General features: G+C 38.7%; 1 non-coding gene across 1 annotated transcript; it reads left to right on the forward strand.

Moving 5' to 3' along the window:
- The first annotated feature begins 13,975 nt into the window (after positions 1-13,975).
- On the forward strand, positions 13,976-14,079 carry LOC114118794 (U6 spliceosomal RNA). Its single transcript, XR_003591957.1, has one exon. It is a non-coding gene; the product is annotated as a U6 spliceosomal RNA (small nuclear RNA).
- The last annotated feature ends 4,807 nt before the right edge of the window (positions 14,080-18,886 follow it).

Genomic DNA, 18,886 nt, shown 5'->3' on the forward strand with positions numbered 1-18,886 from the left:
CATTAAGATTCACAGCTGCTTGGAGCATGAACATAGGTAATTCTTAGGAAAATGCGAAAAGCTACTGAAAAAAAAAAAACACCCTCAACTATACTATAGTTCATACATTGACTTGCTATTGTCAAAGGAACTATGATATGGCATGTATAATTTACTCTTTTACTTCCACATTTTTTTAGTGCCTATCACAGGCAAAATCTTACCCAAAATACAACTAGCAAGCGATGAGTGGAAATGCAGCTCTCAGTCTTCTAGCCCCTAAAATGCAGAAGAAAGACTGAAGAGAACAGAAGGTGTTCTAACCTGATGACGACAACAGGCATTATTCTTCTCTTAAATACTTTGATCATCATCCCAGCCACTTCACACTAGTATTGCACCTTCTTTACACCGATTTTTTGGAGGAACTTCTTACATATGGCCTTATATTGTAGCCATTTATGAATGTGGATTACATCTCTTACTAGATATGGACTTCTGGAAATTTAAAACAACTTCTGTCACATAATAGATTCCCACTACATATTTATTAAATAAGGGAATGTATTAATATATCCTATTTCTGTTTTTCAGTCCTTTATTGTTTGATATTCATGGAAATCTACAATGGATCAAACTCTAGAATCTAAGGAACAGAGAGAGAAGGGAGAATCATTCAAACAAAGAAAAACTGAGTGATCTATTTAATATCTTCTAAAAGTACTTACAATGTTTCAGTAAAGCCAGAACATTTGAAACAAGTGTTGAGTTCTCTACAGAGGTTGGATAGCATCTCTGTGATGGCTTTCCAACTGTTGCCTTCCCAGACACCTGTCATGGCTTAGGGTGTGCTCTGGTCTCCTTCAGCCCCCATATCTCATTCTATATGCAGGCAAAGCTGCATGAAAGTAAAGGAAACAACTGAGTCCAGACTAACTCAGAGAATAAGCTGAGAGCAGTGGAGACACGTCATTGAATCAGATATCCGGTCTTATAGTTTTACTGACTTACGTTGAAGTCACTTTAAGGATGCAATGTTCTACTTTTGGGATAACCATGCTGTGTGCAGGAACAAACAGTGTATTGCAGTTCAGAAGCAGCCACGCATCTGAGAAATACAGTAGTGCGATTAGCAGCTGCTTCCCTAATAAACTTTTTTCTTTTCCTGTGGGGCTAAAATTTTTCACTGAGGCAGCTGTTAATTTCCAAATCAAATTCTGCTGGGTAGAGGATGACTATTTATAGAGGTTCTTTTTGGGAAATTCTGAGAAAGACACTAGCTAGAACTGACATTTTGTGATCATGAACTTATTCTGATCTTTTGATTTTACTTTTTATCATGACTTTGGCAAAAATCAATGTAGTTAAGAAGTCATCAGTGGATTATACACTGGGCCATTCTATCTGGATAACTTACACTCTTTCAAAGGCAGCTTATACAAGGGTCCTTATTATTTCCTGATAAAAGTTGCTGCTTCTGAAATGGAGAAAAATTATTTCAGGGACTGTGTGCGGGGATAAACATATTAGCAATAACTTGTTAGTTGTACCAGGTGGAAGGAATATTCCATCAACGACCCAATGACTCTGCCTTCAACTGTGTTCAGCTCGTGGCCAAAATTAGGAAGACATCTTTGGTACCCTTAAGTCCTTTGGATACTGTTTTCTTCCCTTATTTCATGTCCCATCCCTCTCAGATGTCTGGTGAGGTTTTATTTATCTTTTATAATCTGCTTCTAAGGAAAAAAAATCAATAGTTTACATTTTCACCCAAATGTATTCTTTAATCTAATTTAGAATGCACATGAATCCCTCCTATAAAAGAACTTAAGGTTTCCACAACCAGGTAAATATGGTGATTGAAGGGACATCATATTCTCTCATCCAGCCTTAAAATTGTGTGTGGGCAGCATGATCTGGTGTGTGAGGAATATGGATACTAGCTTAGAGTGGTGAAAAATCCTTTCTGTTCATCCTGAAGCAGGAGCATTCCTTTGATAATCTCACTTTCTGTCTCTGAAAGGTGAGGGAAATGCAGGAGTTCATTGTGAGGACTGAGATGATCTTTGCAGTGTTCAGCTGTGTTCTTGCTGTTGGTGTACGTGTGTGCATGTATGCTCAATCATGTCTGACTCTGTGATCCCATGGACTGTAGCCCACCAGGCTCCTTTGTCCATGGAATTTTCCAGGCAAGAATACTGGAGTGGGTTGCCATTTCCTTCTTCAGGGGATCTTCCTGACCAGGGATTGAACCCACGTCTTTCGTGTCTCCTGCAATGGCAGGCAGATTCTTTATCCCTGAGCCACTGGGGAAGCCTTCTAATCTTCATATTCTCTTTTTATTTGCTCTCTCACTTGTGGTTGACTCAATGACAACTCAATCCTGGAAACGGTCTTTCTCCTTGGTTTCCTAAACCCAGCACAATTCTGGTTCTCCACTATCTCCCTGGCTGCTTTCTTTCAGTCTTCCTTACTGGAATTGTTTCTTTTTAAATGCTGGAATTCTTTAAGGTACAGACCCAAGTTTCCTTTTCTCCCCTCCTGCTTCAATTCTGACATCTTTGCAGATAACTCACAGTAGTGATTTCTAGCTCTGATCTCTCTTCTGAGCTCCACTTCCTAAAGTCATCTGGGAAGCTTCAAACTTGATTAAACTCAGCATTCCCAAAATCGAACTTTCAATCTTCAGGCTTAATTCCTAAGCTCATTTCAGCATTCCGTTTCTCAGTGATTAACCCTTACTTTCACCTATCCAAACAGTTATGTGGGTCTGAAAGCTCACAATATTATAGACACCTCCCTCTCTCACTCACCAAATTGTCAAATATTTTACCAAAAAGATCTGTCCACGTCTTTCCATGCGTACCATAGCATGTTATAATCATCTCTCAACCATTGATCTGCTCTGCTCCATTCTTTCTCCATTCTGTCCAACCGCTTCTTTACCTTGTGGTCAGACTTACACTTCCCTCCAAAGGCAAGCTAATCATGTTACCTTCCTCTTCCCTCTCTAGACTTAAAACTCTTTAACTGCTTCTCACTGCAAACTTGCAAACAAAGCTTCCTAAGATGAATCATAAGGCTCCGCAGGGCATAGCTCTGAGCTGCTTCGCCATCCCTTACTCCCTCTTGCCCTTCTCTGCTGGGTACAAGCCTTCTGGCTTCAGGTCAGTGTTTCATATTTTTTCGCCTTTCTTTCTGCCACTGGGCCTTTGCACAAGCCATTCCATTTTTCTGATATGCCCTCAACTTCTACCATCTTCCATCTAGCTAACTCTTCCTCTTTCTTCAGATCTTACCTTAATCAACACTTCTCCAGGTAAACCTTTCCTAATCTCCCTTATAAAATTGAATCTTCCTGTTTTAGACTCATGATACCTTATATCTGTACATTATATCATCTAGAGCAGGGGTCCCCAACATCCTGGTTTCAGATCAGTACCTCCTGTTAAGTACTATTGATCCTATTAGATACTATTAGGTACTATCAATCCTCCTATTGATCCTATTAGATAAGTAGTAGTGTTAGAAGTAAAGTGCACAATGAATGTAATGTACTTGAATCATTCCCAAGCGACACTCCACCCTTGGTCCATGGAAAAATTGACCGTCACAAAATAGGTCCCCACTGCCAAAAAGTTTGGAGATCACTAATACATCATTAGGCAAAGTTGTAATTTTGTATCTGTTTTACCTCTGTTTATATGATTGTTCATGTAATTATTTGACTCTTTCACTTCTCTGTAAGGACTGTACACTGAATGCTTTATTATAGCAATAAATAAGATTTGTCCACCACTGGATTCCTGTACCTGGTAAAGTGGTTGATACATTGTAGGAGCTAAATTAATATTTGTTAAGTGAATTTCATGGGTTTGTTTAAAAGTATACTTGTGTATCTATTTAGGTAATATTTCCAGCATTTTCTTACTCAGTTCACTCTCAATGCAATTTATTCAACTCTTTCCTTCTTATTTCTATGTGAGCCTTCTCATCACCAAGCTATAAGTTGCCTGTCATCCTCCTGGGAGCTATATTAATGAATCCTTGCTTTCTGGAGCAGACAAGGCTACACTGGTATAAAACAAAACAACAAACTCTTGTCTACTGAGAAAAAAATTTTTTTTTAATTTCTAGAATTCAGAGAAAATTTGCCATAATTTCTTACTGAAGGATATGAAAAATGAGATCATAATGTTAGAACAAAATATCAATAGTGCCAATATTTTTAATTGCCAGTATTCCTTAAAGCAAAATGTATAATGCTCTAATACAGTTTTAATCTCTCAAATTATAATTTTCTGTGTCTTGTGGATATTGTACAACTATCAATTTGGTGAATTGATTCTGGCTTCTTCTTGGGGACAGGATTTTCTCACTAGCTCTTTTCATACTGAAGATAGAGTAGTTGGAAAGAAGTTATAATTAAGAATCTAAGTTCAGTAAAATTTCCAAGGTTTCAGATAAACAGAATTGGTGAAGATTGGATTTTTCTCCAAATATTTTTATACAGCCATCATGTTCAATCTTAGTGCTCTTTTCCCCAAACTTGACTTCTCACTGTCATGCTCCCATTCTACCATCCCTCACTCTACCATTTTTGAACATCTACGACATGAGTCTTGTTTTTCAATTGCTCTTTGCAAGTATATCATCCAGAATTAGACAAATTGCTCCAAGAATAATCTACTCAGTGAAAGACAGGGGAAACACCTTCTCTCTTTGTCAGTTTTGCTTGCTATAATAAAAGTATCATAGACTGCGCAGCTTAAACAATAGAAATTTATGTCTCTGTGTGTTGGAGGCTGGGAAATCCAAGATCAAGGTGGTCACCAATTTGGTTTCTAGTGAGAAACCCCCTTCCTGGCTTTCAGATGGAACTCTTCTTGCCATGTCCTCATATAGAAAAGAGAGAGAAAGAGACGATTAGCAAACTCTCTTGTGTCTCTTCTCATGAGAGCACTGATCCGATCATGAAGACTCCATCCTTATGACCTAATTGCCTCCCAAAGGCCCCATCTCCAAATAGCATCCTGAAACATGTGGATTTTGGGGGAAGCATACAAGCGCAGTCATGGTATCACAAAATTAACCACTATAACTTTGGGGAATCCTCAGTCTACTTTCTCAACACTCAGATCATATCAATATCTTTCACTGAGAGGATTATTTTCCAGGTTCTTCAACTGTATTGGGTAAGGTACTCCCCACTATCTCCCTCAAAATACACAATCTTCTTATTTATCCCCATATCTGTTAATATCACAGCCATCTCTTTCCTGGATCACTGCAATAGGCTCATGTCTACTCATTCTGCTTATAGTCTTCTCTCTTATCAGTTCAGTCACTCAGTTGTGCCAGACTCTTTGCGACTCCATGAACCACAGCACGCCAGGCCTTCCTGTCCATCACCAACTCCCGGAGTTCACTCAAACCCATGTCCATTGAGTTGGTGATGCCATCCAACCATCTCATCCTCTGTCGTCCCCTTCTCCTCCTGCCCTCAATCTTTCCCAGCATCAGGGTCTTTCCAAATGAGTCAGCTCTTCGTATCAGGTGGCCAAAGTAATGGAGTTTCAGCTTCAACATCAGTCCTTCCAAAGAATACCCAGGACTGATCTCCTTTAGAATGGACTGGTTGGATCTCCTTGCAGTCCAAGCGACTCTCAAGAGTCTTCTCCAACACCACAGTTCAAAAGCATCCATTCTTCAGCACTTTCACATCCATACATGACTACTGGAAAAACCATACCCTTGACTAGATAGACCTTTGTTGGCAAAGTAATGTCTCTGCTTTTAATATGCTGTCTAGGTTGGTCATAACTTTCCTTCCAAGGAATAAGTGTCTTTTAATTTCATGGCTGCAATCACCATCCACAGTGATTTTGGAGCCCCCCAAAATAAAGTCAGCCACTGTTTCCACTGTTTCCCCATCTATTTGCCATGAAGTGATGGGTCTCTTATAGTAGTTATTTTATTGTTGTGTATCAAAATTCTCTGAAACTAAGCAGTTTAAGATGACAAAATTTATTATATCAATCACACAGTTCATGTGGGTCAGGAACCCAGGAGAGGTTTAGGTAGGTAACTTTGGTTGAGGGTCACTCACGCTGTTCACCAGCAGTTCATTCATTTGAAAACTTCTCTGGGGCTAGAGGAAGCTAACTTTCAAGTTCACTCATGTGGTTGCTCCTCACTATGCGAGTCTCTCCACAGAGCTACACGTAACATAGCACCTGGCTTCCCCCAGAATGAGTAATCTTAGAGACAGACAGAGACACCAAGATAGAAACCACAGTGTCTTTAGTACCAAATCCTGGACACGGCAGGCCGTCACTTCTGCTGTACTCCACTGGCCGTAGTGATCGATCCTGGAACCATGCGGGAAGGGAATAGACAAAGGTGTGAACTCCATGAGGTGGGGAACATTAGGGGTCTCTTTGGAGACTGGCTGCCACCTCTTCTTACAATCCACCCTCTACCAAAAAGATTACAGAATTTCCCTGTATAAGACCCTCCAATGATTTTCCCTGATGCTTAAGATAAAATTTCTAATTCTGTTTTTCCTATTGGGTAGAAGTTCAATTCAGGAACCCAGATTTCTTTCACTTTGTGGATTTACCCTAGTCTTTGTTCTTGACAAATGGTGAAAGAGACAGCAGGGGTGTACCTGTATCTTAAACTTTTTAACCTCTAAATGGCACATGTGATTTCTGCTCACACTTCATAACCCAGAAATCAGCTTGTAAATCCACACACTCGTACATAAGGAAGTAGAGAAATAACTTGCTGTGTTCAGTGGGTGCTACTTTTAAGGTATGCTTTACAGCTTGAGTTTTCTGACAATAAGTGTTTCTACAGGGCTAGGAAGGAAAATTTTAACCTAATACTAGATATCTTTATTAATTAATTATAATAAAAGTAACTAGGGCATACTGAAAGAGAATGTGATAACAGTGAATGATATAGCAAAATGACATCATCAACCTGGGAAATCCATAGTGGTAATTTCAATACTTTGGGCACTATTTTCTAGCAGTTCCTTTACATACTAATGTCGTCTTTCATTGACATCTTTTGAGGCAGCTTCCTGATTACTCTGAATACATTATTTCCCTCTCTAGATGACCCAGCCTGGACACTGAGTCTAGCTCCCCAATTCTCATATGGGAAATGGAATTCATGTGACTGTCACCCAAAATGACAGCTTACATCATCTCAGAAGGAGATCACTTGGTTTGTGGGACATTTTATCAGAGACATTAATTTAGAAGTCAAGCCAAACAATATATCCTCTGTTTTCATTTAAAACTTCCCAAAGAAGTTTACCTTGAATTTGTAATAAGAATTAACTGTTACTTTAAAAAGAGAAAATGATAGAATATCTTAAGAAATAAGAGCAGTTTCATTATGATTCGAATGGTAAGTTATAGTTCGCTGTTAGTTATTTCATCAAGACAGAATACTAGGGGGAATCAAGGGAGATTAAAAATTTTTTTTTCTCATAATTTTGAACTTATTTCAATGTATGATTTAGCACTCTCTTCTTCAAAATTAGTGAACATTTTCACAACTTTGTCCCTTTCCATGATTGGCAACTAAAGAAGAGAAGTCTTTATCAACTTTAAAAGGTACTATAGCTGTGAGAGTGATCCCACAAGTTATCATTATAATAAAAATTTATTTTAATCATAATTTTTATAAATCAAAACGTTTAACTTTTATAAATTAAGAATATCAAATAAATCATAAATTTATTTTCATGTACTGATACACATTGAAAGGTTGTACTTAAAATGAATGAAAACACACTGATGCAAAACATGCAATATTGCAAGTCATTACAAGGCTCATTAGAAAGCAAGATGGGCAGGTAAAGCAATTTAAAGCCATTTCAATGGCTTTCAATTGTATTTTCAATTTCCAAAAATGCAGCTATTGAACTGAGTACTAGCTTGTTGACTGACCAAAATAATGCAAAAATCTTCCTTTCTTAGGTCTTTTAGATCAGAATTGATAACCTGGAGTTAGAACTATGATCTAAGTGTGAGATGGAGACAAAAACACATGAAAAATTGTTTTCATATCTCTTGTTAATTTAATATGCTAAAATACATTTTACCTGCAAAGTGAAACTTGAATTAATAAGGCATGATTAACGTAGAGATAATATATAAACCTCTATTCAGCTGCTGGAGTTTTACACACATCCTAAATTTTCTTTGCCAGCCTTCAGTGCTACTACCCTCAGAACAAGCTTAACAAATTATCATAAGAATTTGTACAGAGTGAGTGAATGAACATCATCTTCACTATCATCATGGAAGAAAGGATCCAGATAAAGATATTACATTCATTAATATAGTTACAGCATGGCCAAATATTAAAATGCTTCAAAACAACAATTTCTTTGTTGTGCTTTGAATTTTACCAAGTCTAATTTTTTTTCTGGATTTGAGTTATATTTACTTATATGAATATGATTTCATTTAGTGTGGGTAAGCTTTAAGGTCCACAGGCATCAGGGCAGAAACTGAGCTTTACTTTGTTTGTAGAAACTGGCCAAGATCACATTCTGATATGGGGGTACTATTTCCTGATAGTTAGAACCTAAGCCTCATTATCACAAAAGAAAAGGAAAAGCCTCAAAGAGGAGATAGTCAAGTTCAAATAGAAAGGTAAAAAAATATTTATGATTAGAACATATTAAATATTAAAAAAACCCAATGAGGGAATGGGGCTTTTTTAATATTTAGCAGTATGGTCTTAAGACTCTAATTCTTTCATTAATGAAACAGATTCGTGTGGTAACTAAAGATCTTTGAAAACTTTGACCTTTGATAAATATCCAAATGAGCATATTTATCAAGAACCCTATAGATGCACTAAATATTTTGCTTGCATTATGGCATGAAAAACTTATAAAGCACATACGAATGTTATATTTAATTTTGAACAGATAAGAATCTCAAAAAAGCAAAATTAACTTTATTTTTAGTCATACCGTCAAAAAAAAAAGAGAGAGAGAGGGAGACTCAAACCCTCATCTACATGAATCTAAAATCAAAACTTTCAACCACTACTATACATGGCCTCTGGTGAAGTGGTCTCTCAAAAGCGGTCGTCTCAAAGAATAATGCGTGAAAATCATGGTTATATCTTAATTTAGTATTATGATGTCTGAATCTACCAGGTAGGCTAACGGATCAGATGGTGTATGTTTAGACCAAATCCAAAAACAATTTTGGTTTCCCTCTTCCCCCTTAAGTGATTTTACTTACTCTTTTAAGACCATCTTAATCCTTACCTGCTCTTCATAGCTCTTCCTGACCCATCCCACTGGGCTCATGTCCCACTTCTCTGCGTTTTTAACTGGTAGTGTACATGCTAGGACAGAACTGATTATGTTTTACAGCAACAGTCTGTTCCCACTCTCTTATTTCCTCCGTATTGTCAGCAAAGCCACTGAGAGCAAGTTAGGGTCCTAGTGAAAAAGAAATGTAAAGCCTAAGAAGAAGCAGTTATGCATTGGCAGTGTTAACAGTTGACTGTTGTATAGCATTATTCCTTCACTCCCAAATTCCTGTACATTTTTAAGGTAACAACTGTCTTTTCTCTGTGTTTCCACTATCCAGTATGCTGTATTTAGTCACTCAGTGATCTCTGACTTCTTGCGACCCCATGGACTGTAGCCTGCCAAGCTCCTCTGTCTATGGGGATTCTCCAGGCAAGAATACTGGAGTGGGTTACTATGCCCTCTTCAGTGGATCTTCCCAACCCAGGGACTGAACCCAAGTCTCCCACACTGCAGGCAGGTTTGTTTTTTTTTTTTTTTTGTAACCATCTGAGCCACCAGGGAAGCCTACCATCAGTACAGTGTTTAGTATATACCAGACAATCAGAAAATATTGTGTCAATAGATGGCTCAAATAAGAGCTCAGAGAGGACAGATGATGATGATATAGTTTTAATTAGGTCTTGAATCTTGAAAAAGAATGAATTTATTCTATACTTTTGACTTAGGCTTGTAATAACACTAAATTTTTTTCTTTGTAGTTGATCATTTCCTGCATAGATGGTAAACACAACAAAGTATTTATAAGCACAAATTCTTTGACCAGAATGCCTGGCTTTAAATCCTGGTTCTGCTACTTTCTTCCTGTGTGACTCACAGAAACCTTTCTTAACTCCTATGCCTCAGTTGTATAATATAAGAAAATATAGGAGTTATAGTAAATTTTTTGTATGGATTTGTTAAGAGTATTAAATAAAATAAACTTTGTAAATCTCTTAGAGGTGTGCTTGGCATATAGTAAATAACAGACATATAAATATTAAGTAACATTTGGTTGAAGTCTTTTTTTTTTTCACTAGGCTCTGAGTCCCTTGGACTGCAAGGAGATCCAACCAGTCCATCCTAAAGAAGATCAGCCCTGGGATTTCTTTGGAAGGAATGATCCTAAAGCTGAAACTCCAGTACTTTGGCCACCTCATGCGAAGAGTTGACTCATTGGAAAAGACTCTGATGCTGGGAGGGATTAGGGGCAGGAGGAGAAGGGGACGACAGAGGATGAGATCGCTGGATGGCATCGATGGCTGGATGGCATCCCTGACTCGATGGACGTGAGTCTGAGTGAACTCTGGGAGTTGGTAATGGACAGGGAGGCCTAGCATGCTGCGATTCATGGGGTCGCAAAGAGTCGGACACAACTGAGCAACTGAACTGAGCTGAACTGAACTGAAGCTCCATGATGGCAGGAACTGGAACTTTGTTTACTATTCCTCACAGTTGATAACTACCATCTAGAATATACACCTAGGAAATAATAGTTGAGTAAACAAGGTTTTCCTTTTAAGATGTGATCTTTAAACTCAAACTTTCATTTTTTTCAACTAAATTCCATGGCATATTTTCAATAATGCCAATACCTACCTGATGCATCTTGAATTCCTTTTTGAGATGGCAATAATAAAAGCTGGCCACCATAAAGCAGTTAAATGCAGATACCCTGATTTTTAATTGGAACATGTTTCAAGTTAAATAAACAGTCCTTTCTTTATTTCTTCCTGAATTTTTTTTTAACTCTAGCATTATTTCACTTTTAGAATATTTCATTTTAAAATTTCATGATAAGAAAAGAATATTTGCACTCATCCCTTAGTACTACCAAAATCTTTGCACAGATCTAGTGGTCATCCCCAAACTCAGAGGTAAGAAATGCAGCTCACCCTGCCTTCATGCAACACATGAAAACCTTATATGATACTTTGCAACCTGAACAGGACAATTCCTCTCCATAGCCTACCTTTCTTCCTCCTCCTCTGCTTCTTTTTTTTTTCTTTTCTTTCAATGTACTAAATGCCTCCATTTTGCCTTCACTGGCTGAATTTTGGGACCTGACTTTTCAAGGGGCTAATAGGAGAAAAAAATAACAAGGGAACAAATAAATATAATAAAATCTTATAGGTGTTTAGATAGAATTATCACAGTCTCTCAAGATATGGGCAGTAAGGTGGGATGGGCAAGAAAGTAAGAAAAAGGGAGAAGCTGAGAATTCAAGAAAGCTATGGAAAAAATAACACTTGACTTTGTTACCAAATATTTAGCAGGCATTCAGTAGGGAGCATGACTGAGATAAAGAGGTTCTGAGGTAGAAGGAGCAGCTGAAGGGCAGAAGTGGAGGTGAGGGGAGCAGTGAGTGTTGGTTCTATAAGCGGTTGGGTGTGGCTGCTGCTCAGAGATAAGGGTTGTGGGGGAGGTAGACGTACAATGTAGTGGTTTGTATGCAGGGTGGGGTGCTGTCTGGTTTGAGAAGAGTGACTTGATCAGATCTCTCTGCTGGCGATATAAAGAGGGTCAAAGAGGGAGACGAGGACAGGGACATTTAGAAGAGAAAGAAGGATGAGAAGCACCGGTGAAGAAAAGAGTGAGGCTAATGTGACAGTTCCTGGCGACAGAAGTGGCAGAGAGCATGCACTCTACAGGGCCCACTGCAGAGATTGTTGTGAGTGGACTCTAACCTTTGCAGGGTGTGGGCTACGTTAGGGGAAAAAGCAACAGATGGCAAAGCTCTCAGAACTGGCAACAGTGGAACACTGTGAGGGAGCAGGGTTTGTGGAACCCAAGAGAGCTGTAGAGCTGGAGGTGTGGCTGGAGGTGGGCCGGCCTCAGAGTTCAAACTGTGAGATCCTAAGGCAGTGCCAGGAGCCTACCAAGCGTGGGAAGTGGAGTGGGGGTGAGGCTTGAGCTTGGGAATCAATAGCTTTATCTCTCTTTTGCCTGCAGCCTTCTCATCAACAGGGAGGCTTGGCGTGCTGCAGTCCATACGGTCACAAAGAGTCAGACATGACTGAGCGACTGAACTGAACTGAACTGAGCTGAACTGACTTCTCATCAACACTGGCCAAACCCAACCAGAGGACAAAGGGATCTGAGTGTCACAATCAGTGAATGTCAGACCTTAGGAGTCCAGGACAGGCCGGAGAAGGGTGGAAGGTGGATCTTGAGCTGCAAAGCAGCTGACCAGCATAGGAGGCCCAATCTCAGTGATGACAGCGGGAGGAAGCAGAGTGGGGAGCCTGGAGAGATTCTAGGACTAGCAACTTAAGAGAAGAACAAATGCTTTGCTTCAGGGCCCTAAAACTCAGAAAACACAAAAATTGTGATGAATGATTTTAAAAGCTTGATCCAATGATGAAGGGTTCAGGCTCAGCAAATTTTCTGTCTCTCTAACAAAAGCCACACTGGCCCCACATAACATACTGTGTTTGCACGCTGCTTGCAGAGCCACTGGCAACGGTGATGGTTGATATGATGGCCTCAGCTCTGCTCTGGTTTGTCCTCCCAGAGTTAGCAGCCTTTTGTAATTTGCACAAAGGTCCCACAAAAGTAATCTATATCTTTGCGCTGTCACCATTAGAATGAGAATTTGCCCTTGCCCTCAAAGGAAGTGAATTAAGATTCAAGGTCAAGAGTCAAGGTCAAGGCAATGAATAGAGGCATCGGTATACACTCACCACCTGGGAAAATATTTGTGCAAAATATGTTACTAGTAGTGGGTTCTAAATTACATGATAGACTTTTAAATAAATTTTATAGATTAGGGCCACTATGTGGGCTTGAAAAATTTCCAAAATGTCTGTTATTTTGGCTTTGACTCTTGTCTGGAGGAACTCATTATCAAACTTGTTTACCATGCAAGCTGTAATAATTGATATTAACAATAACATTCTGCTCATAGCTTTATGCTGTTGAGCTTAAGAGTTCTTCAAAGCTCTTCTGCTTAGTCCATGTCTTCCAAAGATAGATTCGTTTCCAAGTTTAAAGCTAAATTGAAAATCAAACTAGGTGTGGGGGAAGAAATGTTTGAAACTGGTTCTTTTCAGGTTTTCTGGGCATTGGACATGCATCTCACATTTCCAAAGAGAAAAGGTGAAAGTGATGAAGGGATAGGACCTCCTGTTCTGGCTCACACAGGCCACAATTTTCAAAATCATAAATAAGAAAGAAAAAAATATTTCTTTGACTTCTTCCAAAATATAGGAGTATCATCTTTGTCATGTTTATTTATACACTCTCCTCCTAAGAGAGCACAAGATTTCCTTCTAAACTGTGGGAGTTGGGACTATCCAAAGCTGCAATTTAGGGTCAGGGAGCAGGATATTGAACAGCTTTCTGAGGATCTTTCTATCTGAGATTCTTCTACATAGTTTACAAAAAGGAGTCTGAGAACATATTTGTCCTTGGCTTGTGTGTGTGTGCTCAGCCGCTAAGTTGTGTCCAGTTCTTTGTGATCCCTTGAACTGTAGGCTTCTAGGCTCCTCAGTCCATGAGATTTTCAAGGCAAGAATACTGGAGTGGGTTGTCATTTCCTCTTCCAGAGGATCTCCCCAACCCAAGGATTGAACCTGTGTCTCCCACAACTCCGGCATTGGCAGGTGGATTCTTCACCACTGAGCCACTGGCTTAGTTCATACAATCAAAACCTTAGTGAGTGCTCACTTCAGCAGGGCATATACTAAAACTGGAGCCATACAAAGAAGATTAGCATGGCCCCTGTGAAGGATGACACACAGATTCATGAAGCATTCCATACTTTTTGAAGGTCCAGATGTTATAAAACTCTTAGAGGAAAACATGGGCAGAACACTCTTTGACATAAATCACAGCAAGACCTTTTTGACCCACCTCCTAGAGAAATGAAAATAAAAGCAAAAAATCAACAAATGAGGCCTAATTAAACTAAAAAGCTTTTGTATAGCAAAGGAAACCATCAACAAGATGAAAAGACAACCCTCAAAAGAATGGGAGAAAATATTTGCAAATAAAGCAACTGACAAAGGATTAATCTTCAAAATATACAAACAACTCATGTAGCTCAATACCAATAAAACAAACAACTCAATAAAAAAATGAGTGAAAGACTTAAATAGACATTTCTCCAAAGAAGACATACAGATAGCCAACAAACACATGAAAATACACTCAACATCACTAATTATTAGAAAAATGCAAATCAAAACTAAAATGAGGCATCATTTCACACTGGTCAGAATGACCATCATCAAAAAAACCCACAAACAACAAATTCTGGAGAAAATGTGGAGAAAAGGAAACCCTCTTACAGTTTTGGGAATGTAAATTGATATAGTGACTATGGAAAACAGTATGGAGTTTCTTTAAAAAACTAAAAACAGAGCTACCATATGACCCAGCAATCCACTACTGGACATATACCCAGAGAAAGCCATAATTCAAAAAGACACATACAGCCTAATGTTCATTGCAGTGCTATTTACAATAGTCAGGACACGGGAAAAACTTAAATATCCATCAACAGAGGAATGGATAAAGAAGATATGTTACATATACACAATGGAATAAGATATGTTACATATACACAATGGAATATTACTCAGCCATAAAAGGAATGAAATTGTGCCATTTGCAGACATGGAAAGATTTGGAGACTGTCATACAGAGTGAAGTAAGTCAGAGTGAGAAAAACAAATATGTAAATTACTTGTATGTGGAATCTAGAAAAATGGTATAGGTAATCTTATTTACAAAGCAGAAATAGAGACACAGATGTGAACAAATGTATGAATACCGAGGGGGAAAGGGAGCAGGAGGACGAATTAGATTGGGATTGATATACATGCACTATTGATACTGTGCATAAACAGACAACTAATGAAAACAGACTGTTTATCATAGGGAACTCCACTCAGTGCTCGCTGGTGACCTAAATGGGAAGGACATGCAAAAAAGAGGGATGTATATATATATACGTATGGCTGATTCACTTTGCTGTACAGTAGAAACTAACATAACATTGTAAAGCAACTATATTCCAATAAAATTTATAAAAAATAGTATGAGGAAATGTGTGCAGATAGGGGAAATGTTATAGATTCAGAAATTTAAGAATTTGTCAATATACTACACATTTCTGAATTATATACCCAAAAAAACATTATTGAGGGAAAAGTCATTCTTGAATTGCTCATCTGTCAAGACTGTATTCAGAGAAGGCGATGGCACCCCACTCCAGTACTCTTGCCTGGAAAATCCCATGGATGGAGGAGCCTGGTAGGCTGAAATTCATGGGGTCACTAAGAGTCGGACACGACTGAGCAACTTCACTTTCACTTTTCACTTTCATGCATTGGAGAAGGAAATGGCAACCCACTCCAGTATTCTTGCCTGGAGAATCCCAGGGACAGGGGAGCCTGTTGGGCTGCCATCTATGGGGCTGCACAGAGTCGTACATGACTGAAGCGACTTAGCAGCAGCAGCAAGACTGTATTACATCTTATTGAAATGTGTGGTACAAGTCTTTTTCTCCAATTCTGAAATTCAAAAAACCTGAAAAAATAAAAAGATCTACATAACTTGTTTGGTGACAAAACCTCACTTGGCCTAAATTATTTGGAAGTAGAAGTTGACATAAATTATAAGAGTCTGTTTTTAGTATTTATTCATTCTTCTCAGAGTGAGTATTACTATATTTAATTGCAGTAATATGGTAATTATAAGGTGATGTCCCAGACCTTTGATGGATTATATGTAGTAAGGAATATACAATGTATTTCCATTCAAAAATTCCACAAAATTGTATATTACAAAAATATCTAGCCTTACAATTTTCAGACTCTCAGAGTGTCAGCTGTCAGATAGCAAATTTATATTGACAGAAGAATTACCTGTGGAATGCTGGCTTCTATCTCACAGAAGAATGAAAATGTTTCTAATTTTGCTGTACATAACAGATGCTCAGTGAACATTGTTGACTTAATGATTTATTACTGAGTAACATATCTAAAGGTGCTGAAGAAGAGGCAGAAATAGATAAATGGAAATGTGAGGAGATAAAGATATATCTTCAAGGTGAGAGAAGCACAATCAGTTTTCCAGGTGAGTAAAATTTAGAGGAGGTAGAATTTCAAGAGATAAGTTTTCCAAATGCAAAGGTTTTTTAAAAAAATACCTTTTCTTTCATAGAAAGTTAAAATTGATTATTTTTATTCTGTGTTTAGTATTGAAGAGATTCCTGTAATTCCTTTTTCTTTATTTCTTTTTGATTGCATGGATGAAGGATCTTATTTCCTGACTAGGTTTGAACCCATGCCCACTGCCGTGGGAGCGTAGAATCCCAACGGCTGGACCACCAGGGAATTCCCTTCCTGTAATTTCTTAAATACTTTGTTTTCTTTAGGGACTAAAGAATAGGGATAACTATTAAAATTGGCTTATAAATCATATCTCAATTATTCATTTATTGAGCATGAGCAGACCAAGTGCCATATATTCATAATTTAATTTAAGCCTCACAAAAGCTGTATGAGATAGAAGTATTATGTTTTCCAATTTTTCACATAAGGGCATTTCTAGATAAATCAAATAACTTATCTGAAGTCACATAATAGTAAGCATTACAGCCAGAGTGTTTAACTCAAGCAGAGCCCCAATCCTTTGTTCTTAAACTACTACACTGTACTTTATTCTATAATAACCTGAAATTCATGGTTAAAAATAAAAATGTGGGAAGCCCTTTAAATAACCTCACAGTATTGTATAATATGTGCTGAGCTATGTTCTCTTATAAGGGTATAGTTGGGAGTTATCAGAAAGGCCCTCTTGGACATAAGCTATATTGTTAAGCTATATACAGTATTCAGCTGTAATGAAAACCAGGAAGTACAATAACAGTGCTTAAGTAAACAAGCTCACATAATATTATGCTCAGGCTTCCCAGGTGGCTCAGTGGTAAAGAATCTGCCTGCCAGTGCAGGAAACATAGGAGATGTGGGTTTGATCCCTAGATCGGGAAGATCCCCTCGCAACCCACTCTGGTATTCTTGCCTGGAAAATTCCATGGGAGAGGAGCCTGGTGGGCTACAGTCCATGGGGTCGCAAAGAGTTGGACATGACTGAGCACACACACACATACACATAATATTATGCTCACATAAGAAGTCTGGAGGTAGGTTGTTCTCAGCACGGATATTGTGGATTAAAGATGTCAGGTTTAAGAACCTTAGGATTTTTTTTGGCTTTTCTCCTAATGTTCCCAAGTTGTTTGCTGCAGTTTCAGCTTTTATATTACCATTCAAGGCAGGAAGAAGGAGAGGGGAAGATGGATTGGCTATGACTACCCTTTTATTCAAGGAAATTAAAAACTTCCCCAGAAGCGTCCCAGCAGTTGTCCAGTTATATGGTTCTAGGTCACCCCCAGTGTCTGGGAGGGTGGGAGAATGAAGAACCATGTCTTAGCTGGGTTAGTCCAATCATGGGTAATTATCTAGGACAGGGGTCTGCCAACTTTTTCTTTAAAGGGCCATATAGTAGGTAATTTAAGTTCTGCAATCCAGATGTTCTCTGTAGCTGCTGCTCAGTTGTGTGGCTGCCATAGTATAAAAGTGGTCCATAGACAATGTGTAAATGAATGGGTTTGTTTGTGTTCCAATAAAACTTTATTTATAAAACTGGCAGCAGAACTGATTTGATGGGAGGCTATAATTTGCCAGCCCCTAACATGCAACTTGGCACATTGCTGACAAGTCAAATTGAGATTCATTCATGAGCAAGAAAGAAGGGAGGGGATCATGGGTAGAACTAACAGCGACTGTGATTGAGGATAGAAATATTCTTTTGACTTATTCTTTTCCCCCTTGCTTTCCAAGTTTGCAGCTGGAGATTTTATGCTCTTGTGCTATGAAGTTGTGAAGGTAATAGATGTAGCAACCTTCATCAAGAGAGCTTGTGGGGAATTGGTTATGTAGACTTGAGGTCACCTCTTGGCCCACACAAACTGTCAGCTTGTGGTAGTGGATGCCACAGACTGTTGGGTACCAGAGTGTGGAAGACAGTGATTGCCGCCTGCCCATTTCCCACACTTCTTCCTTATTATTCAGCAAGGGGAAGTAATGTGCTCAGGTAAAAAAGTTTATTTCCAGCCTCCCATGCTGCAAGAAGGGGTCATGAGCATCATCCTGGCCAATGAGACATGCGTGGAAGTTTCTGGGCAAGAAAGATTTTTAAGGTGACAGTTTCCTTAGCATGAACTTTTGTTTTCTCTTATTTCTCCGTGCCCTTTCTGCTTGGACAGCATCATCTTGCTACCACAGTGCAACAAGCATGAGGGTAAGGGCCACCCACTAAAATGACTGAATCAGAGAGTAGAAGCAGCCCAGGTACCTGATAACATTATGGAGCTACTATACCACGGGCAGTTGGACACAAGGAGAAAGAAAATCCCTTAAACTGTTTAATCCATTGCTTACTTGGAGTTTCTGTGGCTTGAAGCCAGATGCACTCGTGACCGATGTACAGGATGTCTTGTGTTCAAAGGAGCAAAAGGAAATGGCTCTCTTTTCCATGTAGAGTCGGAGAACAGGACTCCTT

Source organism: Ovis aries, chromosome 16, assembly GCF_016772045.2.
Source record: "Ovis aries strain OAR_USU_Benz2616 breed Rambouillet chromosome 16, ARS-UI_Ramb_v3.0, whole genome shotgun sequence".
Lineage (NCBI taxonomy): Eukaryota > Metazoa > Chordata > Mammalia > Artiodactyla > Bovidae > Ovis > Ovis aries.